This window comes from Ambystoma mexicanum, chromosome 5p (genome assembly GCF_040938575.1).
Source record: "Ambystoma mexicanum isolate Mex_15411 chromosome 5p, UKY_AmexF1_1, whole genome shotgun sequence".
Taxonomy (NCBI): Eukaryota; Metazoa; Chordata; class Amphibia; order Caudata; family Ambystomatidae; genus Ambystoma; species Ambystoma mexicanum.
In genome coordinates this window covers 580820047-580840487 of record NC_090930.1, presented here as the reverse complement: position 1 = coordinate 580840487, position 20441 = coordinate 580820047, and positions in this window count along the sequence as shown.

The window sequence follows — 20441 nt, the reverse complement described above, 5'->3', positions numbered from 1 at the left end:
TGTCAAGTTTAGTTGGGTGAGGAGTTGAGGATGTTTGGTGGTAGGTGTTGTGGAGAAGTCATTCCTTGTAGATAATGGCATTGGGTTATTTCCTGAGAGGTAGAAGTATGATGGTGTGTCAGATATTGACAGCGAGGAAAAGGGAAGGTTCTGGTTCTTTCCTTACTGACCCAACAGAGATGAAGTCTGCACATGTTCTTGCTTCTAGTGGATTATACGGCTGAAGAGATGCATAAGTTATCCACAAGGGGGATTTGAGGTAGACAGCCTTGTAGATGGTGAATGCGACTTTGAAGGATCCATGTCTTTGAGGTGGGAGCCAATACTGTTCAATAGGGTTGTTTGGCTGTGTTAGACTTATCACTCTTTTGATAAATAATTCAGCGGCATATAGGACACTTCATGCATGAAACAATGTGTCCAGAAGGGCTTTGAGGGAGTCATAGACCCCTTACAAATGGAGGGAATCAAGGTTTGGACAGCAGGTCTTATGTATTCAGCTGGGATGAGGGAATTGTGTTGCATTATAGATGCATGTTTGTAGTGATGGTTTCCCAGTTTACTTGCACCATGAATGAGAGCTGTCTGTCGCCAAGGACCTTTTCACAGGTGGAAAGCAGGTGCAGTGGTTTTGGGACCTTTCCCCACCACCCTGTGCAGTCTTTTGCATTTATTTCACTGTTAGGTCACTGGCTATCCCTCTTTCAGTGATTGTACAAAATAGTTCCTGTGTGGTCCATTTTAGAACAGGAGGTACCACAACCAGATGCCCAGATCCTCGCGTATCAGTTATGCTCCCTGTAATGATTTCAATACCTGTCTCTCTCTCTTCCTTCCTCCAGCCCAGACACACCATCTCCAATCATTGGTGATGTGGCTTCTCACTGGCAACATCATGAACATGGCATTGCTGCAACCTTGCACATGTTCCCATCATCACGCCAACTGCCAGCATTATAGGAAGAATTATATTGAGCTACATCTACTCAACAAACTATTACACATAATATATTGCCACGCTGAACCCCCAACACGACTTTTACACAGTTTGTTCATGACTGTGACCTATATGTCATCATCCTATACCCATGGGCCAGAGATTCTCTTCCTTAATGTCTGCAGCTTAGTATGAAGAGACAGTTCACCATGGTTAATTCACATGCACCCCAACAGATGTCAACACCAGTGACTCATGTTGTAGAATTCAATGTCCACTTCCCACTTCTTTCAACAATAGACACAGTCAGATTGAACATCATATACCTTCCACCAAAGCACAATCAATCCTCAATTGGAGACTTCAGACTTGCTCACCATGATGTTTCTCAATCATCCCAACACCTTTTTCCTTAGTGTATTTAATATTCCTGCCAGCACTGAAAAACATTGGAGGGAAGGAGTACAGTAATTTCTCAACAGTCTGAACCATATGCATTACGCAAAAGAGCAAACCCATTTAAAGGTTCTATCACACCTTCTGTCATGGCTGGCCAATTACACTGCACCGTTAGGGAAATCTGACAATTGATTTCCACATTAGTCACACCACCCCAGTCAAATCCATTGGTAAGGCAACAAACAGGGCTTCAGATCAATCAGTGACTTCCCATTGTTTGATGTCAGGGTAGACCTCTGGAACCTCCAATTCCTCCTCACATGAGCTGATGTCAGTGAAAGTACCATGCGTGCAACTTTCTTATACATACAATGTACACCAGTCTTGCTGACACAATCAAGTACCAACGCACCTTGTAGCATTGACCTTCCACCGCCTTTTACTCTGAAGGCCTCAACCTTTAAAATAGAAGCATCAGTCGAGAAGGAGGGACATAGGAGGTTTCCCATTTTGCATCCACGAACGGCCAGTTCAAGGAAGTGATTTCTACACACAGAGAACGTATAAACAGTGCCAAGGCCAAATAACAAATAACAGAACACCATGGGCAATAACAGCAACAAAGACAGATTCCTCTTGGGGCCATGACACATTGCATGAAGTATATCCCCAGCACACACATACTGTGGTCCATCGAGAATTCCAACACCATTGAATGCATTGTCATGTAGTAGCTGTTCTGGATCTGCAAACACATAAGTCAGCAAGAGCAAAACTGAGAGTGCTCCCCCCATTCTATTTTGATCTAGGACTACCAACTTGGAAACCTTTGAATCTCTCACCATGGGGCATCTCTCTGCATGCCTATGTTCACTGAAGGGCACCTTGTGAATAATGAAGATCCTCCATTCCTCCGTACTCCACAAACTATTACAGTTATCCCTTATCTGCAATTATACACAGCTCTCTCAGACACAGCACGTTCACCTTGACACTCAAAATTGATAAATGCATGAAATTGGCCCACCATCCACATGCCCTTCATTAAAAACAGCATTGCTTCGGAGACAGATGCTGACCAGACCCTATCATCAGTACTATTGTTTGGCCAGTGTGTGATGTAATTGGCTTTTACTTCATTGTGCAGGATGTTGGGTGACTCACACATGGCAGATCCTCTTTCAAAGTACATCCTATCTGTATGGTGAGTCCTTGCATGATAGGGCCCCAAACAAACTTCCTTTTCCTAGAGGTTATGATATGATATGATGTGATGTGGCATTAATAACACACCTGTACACAAGTGTGTATAGGTTGTGGAACAGTTATTTGTTACGGCCTTCTATATGATTGTACCACACACATGCAGCAAAAGCCTTTTTAGCGCCTCCTGCTGTGGCACCAAGTGGGTTCGTGCAATGTTGGCCCATGGCTCAGAGTTGGACTGGCCAGGGGAGTGATGTGGGTGTGTAACAACATCATATTTTGTGCAGCATTTATTTTCTGAATCAGCTTGCTGGGCTATTGTTCTGTGTGCTGATTTAGTGCTTTTTGTGACTGAGCTCAATGAGTCAGAAATCCATTTTTATATTTTTGACCATCTTCTTCCAGCTTGATCTTGTCTTGTAAAAGATTAATTAATTGTTTAGATATATTTCTTAAATCTTTAAGGTTTTTTAACAGAAATACAGCTAGATTTTACTATGGCAATATTTATAGACCTACACATTTCTCTATGGAATATATAGGCCAGTACCATGTGATGCATATAGACATGTGCGAATGTGTTTGGTGAAAAGGCGTATTGTAATATGTACTTTAATCACTCTGAACAGCATTTAACATGTGGGGCCTCATTACAACCATGGCGGTCTGGGAACTAGGGTACCGGTAAGCATGCTGGTACCGTAGTTGCCGGACCGCCATACTATGTGCTCTGCACGCGGGTGCCGTTTCACCCGCCAGGTTTTTCCTGGCAGGTGTAACGGCACCCACGAGCAGAGCACGCCGGATGCACCGGCACAACTCTGAATGCGCTGGTGCATCCAATGTCCCCATCCCCATTCAGCCCCATGGGGCAGAATGGGGATCGGGACGCCCTTGATTCCGGCATCCGCAAATGGGCAATTACCGGGTCTGCCGATCTCGGCAGGACCCGGTTCTTGCCCATTCCGGGGTGCCGGAAAAAATGCAACTCTGGCGGCGTTTTTCACGGCTACCGCCAGAGTTGTAATGAGGCCTGTGGTTTCCCATAGAGAAAAAATAAACATTCAGCCTAAAAAAATTGGCAGCTTCGATTTTCACAATTGTTGGCATGTGTAGGGAAGAGGACAGACCCTCTACCTCCAGGTGATTTAGAGAGAGGCGAGAGGCATTCAAAGCATTATGATAGGCCAGGCCGGAGGGGGGACGGCGATAGAGACTCCTTCTCGTTTAACTGGGCCTTACTTCAGTATAACTAAATATAGTTTAACCACATTGTGTAGTATAAGGAGCGGGCAGCATTGCTATTTTTGTGTAGTTATTAATAATCAAAGGTGGAAGGGAATGCCTACATGCACTAGGCCCAAATTCACAAGACCACAGAAATCCCCAGCCACGCCCAAGCTCCCAGAAGGACAGCTCACACCTCCAACCGCCACAAATCTATTCACTGCTCCAAAAGTGTTGCAAAGAGGCATTCTTTCACCCAAGTGGAATGTGCTCTGCAAGCCCGTGATCACAGACAGGTGCCTCCTGTGCATGTTATCTCTGACTGGCCAAAGCATGACCTGGCTCACTCCTGGGTGACCATGAATTAGCCCACATAAATGACTTTGCCCAACACCCCATGAATTCCATGGCACAAGGTGCCCTTTGACCACCAACCCCAAAGTAACAAGTCCTGAAATGTTCAAAGAGGATGGACAGGGTATATCGGCAAAGGGACAGTTGTGTGATTTGTATTGAGCGGTGCTTGGAGGAATACATTATAGATCAAAACTCGGGTGGAGACCTTGGAGCTGGATGCCGCAGAGGGAGTGAGTGAAATGTATGTGTGAAGGTTAGAGTGCCCCAGAACCTCCTGCGTGTCCGTCTGAAGGCATGCCAAATGCACACTATGAGTGATAAAGCAAGCTGTATAGTAGAAGTATAATTATTTGTTTTCTGACCTTCGACATGAGAAGAAGATGAGCCCTGAAGTGCCCAAGCGAGTGAAGACGGATGGACTGGGCTGGGACCAATATACTGACATCCCTTATGGATACATGTGGTACCTGTATAGGGTCCATTCAACCAGCCACTCAGTGTTTCACTGTATGTATTGTGTCATCTATGATGATGTTTCCCTTTATAAGAGTTTGCTTGTACTACCTTTCGGCAGAACATTTTTAGCAGCAGAGTTCTTTGCTGTTCCTCTCATCTGCGTGTAAAATTAAAACTTGTTATCCTTACAAGATGAACTTGGGCCTTTTTTTCCCCTAGCAGGTTATATTCTCTCTGATGTGAGGGTTCAGGGGCTTGCCTTCACATGCACCTATATTGTATCAGGAAATGGTGCATTGAAAAACAAATGTGAAAATCGACTTCGCCAGTTTTGAGTTATTAACATTTTAAATGAACCTATATACCATGCATGCCCAGACTGTACTTGCATATTTTATACAAACAGTGTCAAGAACGTTTGAGTTTCACAGTTCATTCTTTACACCTACAGCATGCACTCCTACAACACACAATCTTAGCACACAACAGATGCTCGTATAACACACAGTATAATGTCCTTTTATTGGTTGGAATTTCAATGTTTTTTTACAAGTATTTTTTCCCCCAAAAAACTCATTGAAATATATAGGGGGGTTGGGAAAGTGTATATAATGGGTCTGGGGGTTGGGAATAGTTATAAAACAATAGGGGATGGGGACTTGGTGGGGAACCCCCCAAAAATAAAAAAATAAACAATTTCGATGAGTTTTTTCGGTGAAGAATACTCGTAAAAATTCCATCAAAATTTTGACCGTCGGTTAAATGACATAGAACCATGACAAACACTCTTACTACAAGCTTTTAGTACTCAAAGCTCCTACAACCCATGCTCCTACTGTGTATTCTACGGCATGTGCTCCAATGACACATGCTCCTGCAACACCCTTCCATGACATGCGCTCCTACGACACATGGTCCTACAACACACTGTTACAACACACACTCCCCTAACAAGTGCTCCTATAGCACACACTGCTATCACATGCACACCTACACATGCACCGTACCCCGTATCGAAATCGTCAAGGCTTCAATCTAGCTGTGCTAAAGAAAGCACATTCAATGTATTTTAGCTGTGCTTATGTTGTGCAGCTATTTATGTTTCAATTCAGTGCTGTAAGTGTATCATAGATGTCGCAGGGCTGTGCAGGAGCTGTAGTGGGGATGTCAAACACACGAAAAATGTACATTTATGCCTATATTACATCTAAACAACAGCAGTTCACATCTTAATCACATCCTTAATATGCAAATGAGCCACAATGTATTGAAAGTATCCAACACATTCTACATCACAATTACCCCTTCAGCCTGGTAACAGCTTTATTGGCAGCCAATACCAGAGCTTATTGACAGCTTCCCACACATCCCATCTCACAACTATCCCTACAGCTTTAGGAGGACTCTACACACAGCTTCTACAACAGTGACTGCTTATGCCATAGACATGAAAGCCCCCATAGAGTAAGCTGTTTCTCAATTATGCGGTGTTATGAGAACACATTTACCATACTTTGTACTCTTCTATAGATGCTACATTTTATAAAAAACAAATCCTGGCCAGCCCGACTGCATCCCCATTTAGAAAACTGCCTTTGCTTGTATAGGGTACAGTGCTGAACAAAATGTTTACTCAAATGTCTTTGAAGGTATGTACTTACTTGTACTTACTTTAAATTATAGCATGTTAATTTGACGTGAATAGGAATCTATCGAGTTTACAATTGCAAAATGTTTCTGTTAACAACTTAGCACATTGTCATCCAGAATTTGACACAAAACTCAGAGAACTACTTTGCTGACTCATCACAAGAAAAGTGTTTGGACAATGTTTTACCAATGAAGCACAAGCCGATTCACAAAGCAGCACTACGAGAAAGCAGACTTTGGCACAGCACCCTTTAAAGAGATACTTCAGGCATTGTTCAAAATATTGAGGTAGATCAAGTACACTGTATGAAATGGGTATTTAGTTAGAGCAGGGGTTGACCATCAATGGCAAATGGCAATTCTTGTTAGTGATCAAGCATCACATAAAATGTCTTATGCTCTACTTTGTTTCACTTCTTTGATTTGAATGTTTGAAAGCCAGATCCATCACACATCAAGGAAACCATGCCATTGGTAACACACATTTTATATTCGATATGCCAGTACCTCATGCAATAGACAGTCATTATAGCATGTGACCGGCGGCTGCAGACAATAATGTCACGTAATTAATGAAACTCAGGTTCATTATCCCAACGGAAGTAAGGGCTATTAATGCAGTGTAAAGTGTAAAGAGTGTTGTTTTTACCTACACTTGCACGTTACAAAGTGTGTAGCAGCCAGCTAGTGCATGGAACTGTAGTTCCAGAGAAGAGCATTTTCCAGGTGGCAACAGTGCCTTCACCTTGAGTGAAAGTCAGCAATGAATGTTCAGGTGCACAGGGAAAATTAAGGTTCAATTGAAGGTAAATCAGTCACTGAAGGTAAACTTAGGCAAACTATATGTTTGCAATGATTTACACGGAGATGAAATAGTATTATAAACCTTTGTTCATTCCTTCGGTTTACACATGATGAAACCATATAGTTATGCAAGTCCACTTGGACCTTAGCTCTGACATTTTTATGAACATTGAGTTGCAATGATAAACAAAAGAGAAATGCTTTGCAAAAAGGTACAGTTAACATATCATGATCACGTGAACATTCAGTTTGCATAAACACGCTTTGTAAAACGTTGCACACTTTTATATGCTAAAAATACCATGATTAAACACACATTCTATTTACAAAAGTGTAGCTATTTGAAAACCTTTACAAACACTGTTTCATTGAGTGTGATATTCCGAGTACATGCATTATTTACTATCAACGCAGCTGTATACTCATACAGAGATAATATTTCACTACTGTGTATTACAAAGTGTACGTTCTTTTTAAAAACATACTGATGGTTAAGCTTCGAAGTAAACATTTTGAATAAACAAAATACAGAGTCAATGGGGCTGATTCACGGAATTTGTGCGCCGAAAACGTGGATGTGTGTGCCATTCTGCCCGCAAATCCCTGTGTAACAAATTGGGATTTGCGGCCAGAATGGCGCACAAATCCCCGTTTTTCGGAACACAAATTCCATGAACTAGCCCCTATGTAGCAATTGCTTGGTGGATTCTGATGAAGCTTATTGAATGCAAACCTGGAATCTACTGAAATAGCTACCCATGTCTGTAGCATCAGCTAGCCTAAAGAGACAAAGCCATTTCACAAAGAGTTTGCAACACCCTTGGTCATGCCACTGTCCATCAGGAAAGCTCTCCTGAAATCAAATAAGATGCATATAAATAAACACACATTTACCCAGAAAGTATGAGAAACTGTATGCTCTGGTGGGATAGTGTAAAATATCCGTCATTCAACTCTCCATCTTCCCATTCACGTTGTGCAGACTAATGTTTTATCCAGATCGCAAAATGTGCTCCACCTTTTTCTGCCAGGTTGTTGAATTCGAGGAGAAAGGACTTACAACATAAGATAGATCACCAAAACAGAAGCCTTCAATTAAGCTTTCTCATTATCCGTATACAAATCTAGATAACATGTTTTCAGACAAATAATGTCAAGCCAATTGGTTTGCTTTGTGTGCAAAGTTAAAGGCTTTGGTGCATCATATGCATCCCATTAGATGCTGGCATGGTCAAATCTAATGAAGGTGTACACCTTAAGCAAGAAGAGGTATTCCGAGAATGACATGGCCAAACATACAGCGGAACAATGAGCAAGCTAAGGTGCATTTCATGTTAGGCCAAAAATAAAGTACTAGTATGTAACCACCTTCACTGGACATGCACAGATTCTGTGCCACTTGACCAACAAGCAACTAACATTTTGTTTTATTTTGTTTTAAGAGTAGTTTTAGAAATACTACAACAAAGTACATTTTTGCTGCTGGCCTATGTTACTCAGCACCATATTACATACTCCCAAGCACTGTCAGCATCCTAATTGATTCATGCACCAGCTCACGTGCCACAGACAAAGTTTAACACTGATACAAGCCCAATGATTGGAGACGTTTCATCTTTAATTAAACACACAGCTAAGGATGAATTCTATGGGCTTGAAAACGAGCAATGCCAGTGACAAAGTATGCAACCATGAATACCTTCCACCTATACCTGTTTGTCCTACTTTAAATAAACATGAGAAGCCCTCTGTCATTCCCCTGCTACTTCAATGATACTTATTATTATTATTATTATTATTATTATTATTATTATTATTATTATTATTATTATTATTATTATTATTATTATTATCATTTATTGTAAAGCAATGTATGCTCATGAGCCTCAGGGCTCACACATACCAATCAAAACGTATACAAGACAAAGACAAGGAGAAATCAGTGAGTCAGAGCAGTGGAAGGGGAGATCATATACACTTCAATCTGGTTTGAAGTTGAATAGATGAGTTTTAACACATCTTTTGAAGTCTGACAGAGATCAGGATGCTCTGAATGCGAGCAGTAGGGCATTCCGTGCTGTAGGTGCCTGTATGTCAAAGCTGGTGGCCAACTTAAGTATGGTTGCACCATTTTGTAGTTAATACTGGATCGCAAGTTCTGGCTTGACTGAGTCACTGTCTGTGATGTATTGAGAGGCAGTGCAGGTCCACCATTTGTCAGATAGTGACAATAGGTTATGCTTGACTGGAAGCCAATGTAAGGCACTTCTGGAGGTCGTAATGTGATCTTGTTTGGAAAGACCGTAGATGCAGTGAACAGTGCCATTTTGGGTGATTTGGAGGTATTGAATGTTTGCTTGCGAGTTTCTGATCAATAGGCTATTGCAATAATATAGCCTGGTGTTAACTAAGGCGGTGGCCAAAATAGATCTATTGCTGATGGATAGGTAAGGCCTTTTTTGATTCACAAGTTTAATGATATACCCACATGAGGCTCAAATGTGAGAGACCTGGGATTTCATTGATGGTTCCAAGTCCAGATAACCAACCAGGTTCTTTAGACATTTGGTCATGCTGATTCTACTCCCTACAAAGCTAAAACATTCATAAGAAGTGTACTGTTTTCTTTTAATCATAGCCTTGAGGCAACAATGAGGAGCTCAGTTGTATCCTTGTTGAGTGCCAGGGAATTTGAGACCATCCAGACTTGGATGGCATTATACAACACATTCAGCGCCTCAGAGTTCTGTATGTAGTTGCCTGAAAATTCGAGGAGAACCTGGGTGTCATCTGCGTAGGTGGTATATTGGACTCCCAGGTGGTCCAAGAGGTCAAGCAGAGGACTGATATAGATGTTGAACAGGATTGAAGCAATACACAGCACTCCACAAGTGGTGACAGTTTGTATCAATTTAATACTATCTGTTGCCACTCTAGAGGTGCAAGGGCCCAGTAATGAGGTGATACATTGAGCGGCTATGTCATAGCAGCAGGCCAAGATCTAACAACATCAGAAAGCCAGGGTGACCTCCTTCCACTATGATGGTTAAGTTCGACTTACTGTCAAGCAGGGCTGTTTGGGTCCCAGGCCTCTCTATGAAGCCCGATTGTCAAGAACCCAGGGTGTTGTTATTCTCTATGTATCCCTGTAGTTGTATGTATGCCACTGTGGCCAACATTTTAGCTTAAATGGCACATTTTTTATGGAACGGTAGTTTTTAGTCACGGTTGAATCCAGAGTACTCTTTTATGGTAATGGTGGAAGGAATCCAGGCCTCCTTCAGTAAAGGCAGAACTAAGCCATCCCTCAATGAGACATTAACTAGTCTGGTAATCCATAAAATCAAGATGTCCAGGGATACTAGTAGGACATATGTCTCCCAAGCAGGATGTAGGTTTCAGATTTGAAATTATCTTGTGTATATGGAGATTATTAAAAGACGTTCTAATGATGGATCATCCTCATCTCTATTGAATGTAATTAGTAACAAGACATCGAAAACACACTCCAGAATGATATTTGCAGGTCCTGCCGACTCCACTGAAAAGCAAATCATCTCTACTAATAATTGTCAATCCGTAGTATTTGGTCACCAAGACATACTCATACAAATTAAAAAACTGAGATCATCTTGTGCTGATGTCCCTGATGTTCTATCAACTCTCACGCTAAAAGCAAACCCGCACCTATGGGCACGTAACTTGAATCTAATATTTTTTTAAAAATGACAAACTGGCCTAATCCAACCTCCTGGAAAACTTTGACTGTCATCCCAGTATTCAAGAAGGGCAATCGGAAAGATCCATTGAACTATCTGCCGATTTCCCTTCTTGATATTTCAGGAAAATGTTTTGCTCGTTTGATATTAAAAGAACTTGGCAGGTGGAAGATACCCATCAATCGGGCTTTGTGGCAGGCCTTGGTACTTCTGTCAATTTACTAATCTTATCTGCTATTAAACAACAAGTCTTAACATTTAAGCAGAAGATTTAGTTGGCGTTTAAAGACTTCAAACAATCATTCGATTCCATATCTAGAGAGATATAATGGAAAAAGCTAAAGACAGTAGGATACCCGACCTTCATCTTAAATGGTATATATCAATTATATGATAATACATCCATTTGGGTAAAACTAACCCAGGAAACGTTACTAACTGACCCCATCTCTACTGTCAAGGGTTTTGACCCATGTTGAATCAATAGACTGGGTAGATGTGGGGATGAGCTATCGCCGCCCATTATTCTAGCCCAGAACAAACTAAATCAATAGACTGGGTAGATGTGGGGATGAGCTGTCGCCGCCCACATTCACGCCAGAATCCAGGAGAACTGCGCAGTTTGCGCACACCAAAATGGTCCCCTAATCTGCTACCCACCAGTGTAAAGAAAGGTGGTTCTCTTCAAAATCAGTTTTTATTGATGTCAAAAAGTTGCTAAAAACATGGGCACAAGACCACTCTAAAGGTACAACCTTCTTGTGGGGGGTTCCACATCACCACTCTACTGTAAGGATGCCATCAAAACAATGTTAAGCCAGGATCCTATACTATCAAGCAAAAGACCACTCTATTGAAATGCATTAATTCAAGACAGATCCCAAAAATGGGTGCAGTACCAGCTTTGTCCACAAACCGGCGCTAGCGGTCTAAACTCTGACAGTAGGACTGTATCTCAGGAGTGCAAGAGGATCCAGCCTAACTGGGACTTCAAAGCCTGTTGGTTAATTAAAATTCTTAACCAACTGTTGTTCCCAGAGACAATCTGATTCAATTAACAGGCCAAGAGGCTGGGAAACCTTCTCGCCCCAGAGACCCACACAACAGCCCAGGATATCACATGACCCTGGTGATTGGGAAGGAGGGGTTTTCCCTTCAGCCTGCAGGACACCACACAATAGACTCTTTCCCTTGAATGGAGTATGTTAATTTTGGATGTGGACTGTAAACAGACGCTCTGCCTGGGAGCAGGGGCATGTGAGCTGACCCATCCAGCTTCGAGGGGCGGGCCAGACTTGAGTGTGGATTCCTATTGCAGCAAATATATGTTTAAGTTAAATGCTTCTAAAATATTGTATTAAGCTCACAAAAATGTGCAATTTGGAGAACCTTAATCCAAGAAATGTACCCACAATTCAAGACTTGATTCAACTTTGTACTATGTTCTGAGGCAAAGCCCCGCTATTTATTGATATTACAGACACCGGGTTTATGCTAGAAACCTAGTAAATTACTGGAATGTGTGTAGAAGGAGGGTGTACATTGGTGTAATTTTTTATACAGATTTAACATTGGTAAACCAATTAAAAACAAAATTAAGTTGTCATTTTTTAATGCAAGCCCCCAGGAAGATCAGAGTCGGACAAGCATGGACCATAAGGAATCTGTAATATGTACATGTAATTTCAACAAATTGTGTATCTGGGAAATATGTATTTGGATCAGAAATAGATTTGTGTGCACATTGACAAGGGGAGTGTCTTTCTGTAAGCCATAAAGATGACACACAACCCAGCTCCCCAATCAAGGGAGAGAGGAGGACGTGGCCAATGAAAGATTGCGAGGGGCAGGCTCAGTTCTGTCCATGCACACACCCACTTGTAGAACACATAAAAAGAGACTGCTGGGACAGGTAGAGACACTCAATTCCCATTTTCTGCAGAGCACGCTGACGGACAAATTCACATCCAGAACTCCAGAGACCTAGACTGGCTCCAGCAAGACAGAGACCAGAACTTAGAACTCTGACTCCAGAAGTCAAAGCAAAGGCCTAACCCACAAGCTGAGTTCTCTTCAGCAGGCCTTAAAACCAACCAAACTATTCAACAGCCGGGCGAGCTGTTTGAATTTTTGCCAAGAACTTCTGCCAGAACCAGAGACCCAGAAGGCAGAATTATCCGGAGAAACCAGACCCAGACCAGATCGCTGTGCAGTGCCGCTAGCAGAGCTGTCCCAGATCCAGTGAGCAGAACCAGGCAGAGACCGTCCGTGGCGGGGGAACCGCAGTCCAATCGTGACCCGATCCGTGACGAAGTCGCATTCCTGTCCAAAATCTAGTGTGAGTACCCAGCTAGCACTGTGCCAAAACCAATCTCTTAGTTTAAAATAATCTAATCCAAACTATTTTAGCCTATTAGAACTGCCTCCTAGAATTGTGTCATTCTGTCATCCTTAAACCCGAAAACTGTCATCTGTCATTCTGAGCTTTAAAATGTCAAATCCGAAAAACTACCTTTACTAAAACGGCCGTATCTCCGGAACCGTTTGTGCTAGGAGCGAGTATTAACTGTCATCTTAAACCTAAGATTCTTTGCTTTCCAACAAACCTAAACCGACTTGCTACCCCTTATAGTGCCTCCGTAATTTTGCTCAACGCACGCGACTAAATTTGCCGCGATTTGACATTTTGCTTAATTTCAGCCACGTGTAAAAATATTTGTCCTTGCTTTCCTTTGCTAAAATTCGTTTGCAACCTGACAATCATTCATAGAGCACTGCTAAAGTGATCCTGAACTAATACAAAGTAGCTGTCACCCACCCTGAACCTCTAGAGGGAATTAAAATCATTTTAGCATATTTTTCACTTCTTTGCATACCACCTCTAAAGTACTTTGCCTGTGTTTAAAATCATCCCTGTTGCTCTAAGCTTGCTAGGGGGGGAACTGAATTATATTTGATTGCATTCCTGAGAACTGTGTGCTTTTCTCCCATCTCTTTACATTGCATAAGGGGAGGGGGGGTGAATTGCTACCACGGGGAAAAGTGATTGCATTGTTTTGGTTGAAATCATATCAAGTTTATTTTCTGTACTGCATTTTCATTCATCATTGCATTGTCCTTGAAGCCATAAAAGCATTCTCAGCTACTTTGTCCTCTCTATATCAACTTCTAAGCCATTAAAAAGAGTGTACCACTATAACATTATCCATTGTTGATCGACATCATATTCTCAAGTGTGATATTAAATATTAATTTACTATAAAAGTGTGATAGATATATATTGTTTAATTTTCAAATAAACCTTTTAAATTGCAAAACAAACCTACTCCTTGGCTCAGTGGGGTCAGGGGGATTCTAAGAGAGGGGTATTATATAAGGGTTGTCATCCAGAGTAAACAAACTGGACATAAAAATATATCAATAAAGGCTTCCATCAGCATCCCAGACTAGGCATTGACTTAGCTGTAGTGTTGAATTGAAGTCGCTTACACTACCCAGAGAGGCCTAAAATAAGGCTGCATATTAGCTTCAACCCTATTTAACTTCTATGTTAATGACTTAAATATTGCTCTGGATGCAACAAGATTGTTTCTGCCTAAAATCAGCAAAGTTTTCATCTCCTGGCTGCTTTATGCAGATGATCTGCTCATATTAGACCAGAACCTGGTTGAGCTCCAGAGAAAACGGAGTGCATTACAAAACCTAGGCCAGGTCAAACTCATTGATTAGAAATATAGCCAAATAAAATATTCTGACGCTGTCAGCAATCAAGGGGGAACAAAGCGTAATTATAACTGGTCCATAGGTAATGAACAGCTAGAATTAATTCATGAGTTTTGCTACTTGGGTCAGAAAATGAATGATAACAACTATGATACTCCATTTAAAAAAGAAATTAAATTTAAAATGACAAATCTCACATCCCAGGCAAAATTATTTCAAGGTAAATACAGTAAATTCTCATGCACACCAATATTAACTTACTATAAACAGAAAGTGGCCTCACTAGTTACCTATGGAGCTCAAACATAACTCCCTGAAAATCATCCTAAATGGGACTACCTCGAAGAGATCTATCGGAAAACGTTATTATCCCTTCCAAAAAGTGCACCCATACAGATAATTTGGTTTGAATTAGGGCTGGTGTCCCTGCAAACAACAGTAGACTGGCAAACATTGGCCCTGTACAGGAAGTGTCTAATGCATGAAGTCATTTGTTAACTTTACTTCCAGCTATTGCAGATTGTTTAACAAATAATTATGATAAATCTCTAAACTCCTGGAAGACGCACTGTTTGACGATTATTTTGTTTTATTTTGTTTTGTTTTATTGTGTATTTAGTTATAAACTTTTACACTTATACATATTTAGAACCAGAATGTGAAAAAGAACAAACAATATAAAAAAAGAATATAATTAATCATAGCATAGCATAAAAAACAGAAAAAAACATAAATTAATATAATTAATATAATGCAGATGCTTATAATTCATACATATGTACTTATTATAACAATACAATCTCTTTACGAGGCAGAGAACAGGTATCACCACACACTAGGAGGCACAACATAAATCACATACATCAGTATCCAATGATAGGCTAGATCTTATTAAAACTACACATATTATGAGTTCTCAGAAATTACACTTAGATGACGTTCCCTAGAAATAACTATCATGATGTCTGATCAAGGTCGGCCAACAATTTCACTTCACCCTCAAATGTACGTAAATATTCATTCACGTATTGCCAAATCTGGGTAGTGGCGATTATCAGGCTTTTACTAAACCCCGAAAGACATCGTAACCAGAACAATTCTGAGGTGATATATTCTTTTTCAGATTCAAATTTTGCAAAGTACTTGTTGTATATAGGGCTCATTTTAGTACAGCAGGTCAATACATGTCTGGCCGATTCTATGATGCTACCATCCAGGCATAATCTACAAGTCTTCAGCTCAGCCGGAATTCCAGTCCATGCCCCCCTAACTTCTAGGACATTCAGACGATTAAGCCTGATATCCAGAAAGATTCTGCGAATAGCAGGTGAAGGCGACAGCTTTGGATGCATTTGCATTTTTTTATATTCAAAAGGCACTTTAGAGAAGGTGCATATTCGTTACCTTATGGTTGGCAACCCGGTCCCACTTCTTAGAGGAATCCTTATGGAATTTTAGCAATGCACCTTCCCCTTGATCCCAATTAGGGGCCCAACCTATTTTATGAAAAGATAACAGAATCTTTTGTTGGAATGTATTCAGCACTTGATCTTTCCCTCCCTCTAAACCATCTCAGAGGATCGATTGTAACAAATCGGGATGCGCAAATCTGATCCTCAGATAGAGTTTAACTCAATTGAATTCAATTGGTGAAGATAGAGAAATAGTCCCACTTCTAGGCAAACCACCTGGATTGGAGTGTAATTAGTGAGACCCAATAACTTCCTCCATATGATCCCCTCAGTAGTGTCTGACCAGTCTGTCCAATCAGAATAGGATGACTCCAGGGCCTATAGGAATATGGCTGCCAATGTTTGTTTATCGATGTTAATGATGCCTAACAAACTATAGCCATCTGTTTTCTTGGAGAAGGACATCACTGCAGTGAGCGTGGACATAACCTTTATGTTTTTATTTTGTTGGAACATGGAATTATTTTTTTCCCCATCTGCACATATTTCATGCTCTAAGTATTTGTAGCACTTGACTCTTTTTATCTTACCAAGAGAACAGGAGTTATAAGAGTTTTTGCTACACTTGCGACCCACAGCCATGAATTGTGTTTGTGATAAGTTTACTTTAAGGCCATTATTTTCAGCTTAGTCATAGATATCATTGGCATAAATTACCCAACCAATTTTGCAGGTACCAGATTTAGGAAATGTGTTAATCTTTTCAATTAATATTCTGCCGAAGTCTGCCACATAAAGATTATACAGAGAAGGTGCAAGGGCATAACCCTGTCTCACACCCTTTTCAATTAGTATGGGATCAGACATAAGTCCAGTGTTCTCTAGTCTGATTCTTGCATTACTCTCCTCATAGATCATCCTGCATATATAGATTAGATGTTCCGGCATCCCAAAGGATTCCAATTTCTTCCATAATATTTCACAATCTACTGTATCGAATGCAGAGGAGAAATCTATGAACAGCATATAAAGAGGTAACTTATCAGTCTATCCAGTATATTCTCATTTTATATCCATTTGTTAATATCACTAAGTACAAATGATCTTACGAGGTACATCTGTAAGTCCAAGGAGTTCTCTGGTGAGCTATGTGAGCCGTTCTGATATACTGGAATAATACTAGACATGTTCCACGAGTTGGGCATAGATCCTGTATCAGTTATCTTCTCATATATTGTTAGCAGTATGTCTGCCCATATTTTAGGGTTCTCCTTGATTATGATGTTACATAGCACATTGGGCCCAGGAGCTCTGGAAGGTTTCAGACCCTTAATTATTCCGATGATATCATCCCTACAGATGATCACATTGGGTATGTTCTTTTTTTTTCCAGAGCATTGACATCTCCTTTAAATTTGCCAAGGAGAAAGTTGGACCAGGTGGTGCTGTCAATAGGAGTCGCCAGCTCATGTTTGCCTCCATTAGTGATAGATTTAAAGCTAGCCCAGAACCTCTTCGTATTGCTTGGTACCAACAACTGCCATTATGGAAAAATTGGATATCAATCAGAACTAACTTGTACATAACCCTGACCATGCAAAAATAAAACGTTATCAATGTGATTGGGGAATTCTGTGGGATGATTGCCAAAAATATAAGGCATTTAAGAACGGCACCTTCATTAATAAACCACTAAAGCAAACTCCAAAATACCTTTTAAAATGTTCAGATCCTAAATATCGGAGCAATCGTATGTGACTGCAATTTAACCTATGGCCTACCAAAGCCATACTTGCTTTGTGGTCAAAGGATCCAACATCATCCTAGTTGTGCAGCATCTGTAATGATCCCACTTCAATTGAAAATCTTAAACATCTTTTGGTCGAATGCCCAAGCTTATCCATTATGAGGAATGAATTATTTCGCACAATTTTCCATGAATTCAGGACATCGTCTCCTAAACAAATGTTCAAAATATTTATTCCAAACCACATATCTCTGAACATAGCAACAATACATTTCCTATGGAAATTAGATTTATAAGGATAATTGGCTTGAAAGTGGAACCAAACATGGCATTAGAAAGGTACAACTGACATTATCTACCACATTTAGAACTGTTTGAAATCAACTGCCTGCTATTAATTATTAACCATCATAATAAAAAGTGATTTTAAGATTTACCTTTAAGTAATAGGAGGAAAGGGGGAAAGAAAAAAAAATACACCTTGTGGATAGACTAGGAAATCACATATGTAATCCAACCAACTAGAGGAATCAGCCTATAGTAGAGAACATACTAGTGGACTGATTATGATGAATACTAATACCGTGTAATCAACACACAGAAGATAAAAATTCGACTCACCTCTTCGTAAATTACATCAGTATATGAGGATGGGAAATTTGGTCGATGAGAATCAGTGTACAGAAAATAACTTTTACTGTTTTTAACTGTGAGTTGTAAATGAATTGTGAACATATGTTAATTTAACCCACTTAGCCATTATGAATTCAGTAATTAATGATGATGTCTATTGTGTTTTAAAGATGTAAATGAAATGTAAAAAAATGAAAGATTTGTCATTTTTAATGTTTATATTTGAAAGGTTGTCCTACAACCAAAACAAATAAAGGTTTTATAATTTTTGTGAATTTCAGATTCTGTATGTTGCTTGTATTCAAATTTAGGTGTCAAAAGATCATTGGGAGAGCTAGGCATGCTGTGTGCCATCATTTGGTCCCATAATGCTAAGTTGCTGGTCATGAATAGCTTGCTGGTAGCCCTTAATTTTGGCAGAAAACAAATTCAGTATTTCCTGAAGCCAGGCTGAGTCTCTGATGTTGGGGTGATTAACAGTAACATTTCCCTCAAATTCTTTAAGAATTTAAATTTTTTTTTTACTAGCGTTAGATCTAGCATTAGTCATTCTTGCATTATAATTCTTATATTTGGCCTCCATAATAGTCAGCTTGACATTTTTCACTGAGTCCTTATAACGACTCAATATGTGGGGGCAGGGATTTTTACTCCATTCACTTTCCAGGGCTCTTTTCTTGAGTCTTGTTTGGATGATGGTATCATCATTGCAGTAGTTCTTGTTGTTTGCAGCCTTCAATCTTTTCTTTTTTTCTGGGGCAAGAGCCTCTGTAGAGGAATTGATGACAGAAGTGAGATGGATTACTACGTTGATGGGGTCGTTAAATAGTCAAGTCGTAGTAGCTTGGATGCCAATAGGGCAGAGAATGTAAATGGAGTACCATTCTTGAATGTGCTGTTTTTATCTGAGAATTCTGGGCTGTTTATCCAGCCTTGCTGGTGCTGCTGGTGGGTACACTACAGTATTAACCCTGAGGTAATTGGACCAGTGACATGGTGACGTCATAATAATTGGCCTGTGCACATGGTGTGTCAAAACCCAGTCCAGTGTATGTCCTTCTCTGTGGGCATTGTCAAGGGTTTTGACCCATGTTGAATTATTAGACGGGGTAGATGTGGGGATGAGCTGTCGCCGCCCATCATTCTGTCCCAGAACAAAACTAAATCAATAGACTGGGTGGATGTGGGGATGAGCTGTCGCCGCCCATCATTCCATCCCAGAACCAGGAAAACCGTGCGGTTGTGCGCACACCAAAATGGTTGTCTAATCTGCCACCCACCAGTGCCAGCATGATGGACCGGAAGCGCCAGGGGTGAAAGGTGGTGTCAAAGGAAAAATAACAGTGTTGTTAGACCAAAAGCGCCTTAAAATCACCTTTGTTTTCCTGAATGCAAGCTCAAAGTGCCTATTTCGAACATTGCAGGATATTCAATATTACTGAACACCAGCAGACATCTGGCAGAATGAAGTGTTGTGTGCATACAAAATCTGGGAAGATGAAGAGCCCAAAACAATGTTTATAACAAAACTGGCTGAGCTGTGGATGTCAGCAGCTTAATTGAAATTGGATTTAAAACCACTAAAATCAAAATGTTTAAATTAAATGAGTGACCTACTTTTGAGTGTCACATAGTTGCAACTGTTAAATGCCATGGTTTTGAACTTAGAATCAGCATTCTAGCTGCATGTGTAAACATTGTAAGTTTGATTTAAACTGGGAACTAAAGTGACATTTAGCTGAATTCTGCCTGACAACTACCCCCGACAGGAGAAACCTGCTCAGCCACTCTTCCCAGGCCTAGCTGCATCCTGCTGAACCCTGCCAAAAGGAGATGACACCTCTCTGATTGGGTTAGGGGAGGAGCACCTGGGGACTGCAGGAAGTTGAACAAAGCCCTGTCCTGGACTCAGGCAAATGTTATTTTGGGGGGGGGTGGTCGTAAATGGCTTCCTCTTGGGAGAAACTGGGAGGGGCAGTGCCTCTGCTAGCAAACTGAGCTTGGGGGAAGTGGATAAACCAGTTATTCCACCATGTGATGTGGGAAGCCACACCCCTTTTTGACCAGGGCATAATTTTAAAAAGATAGATAACTCATAGTGCAGACTGGTCAAAATTGTACAAATAATATCATTATTCTTGGGATTTTTCCGTGCACATTTTAAGAGGTAT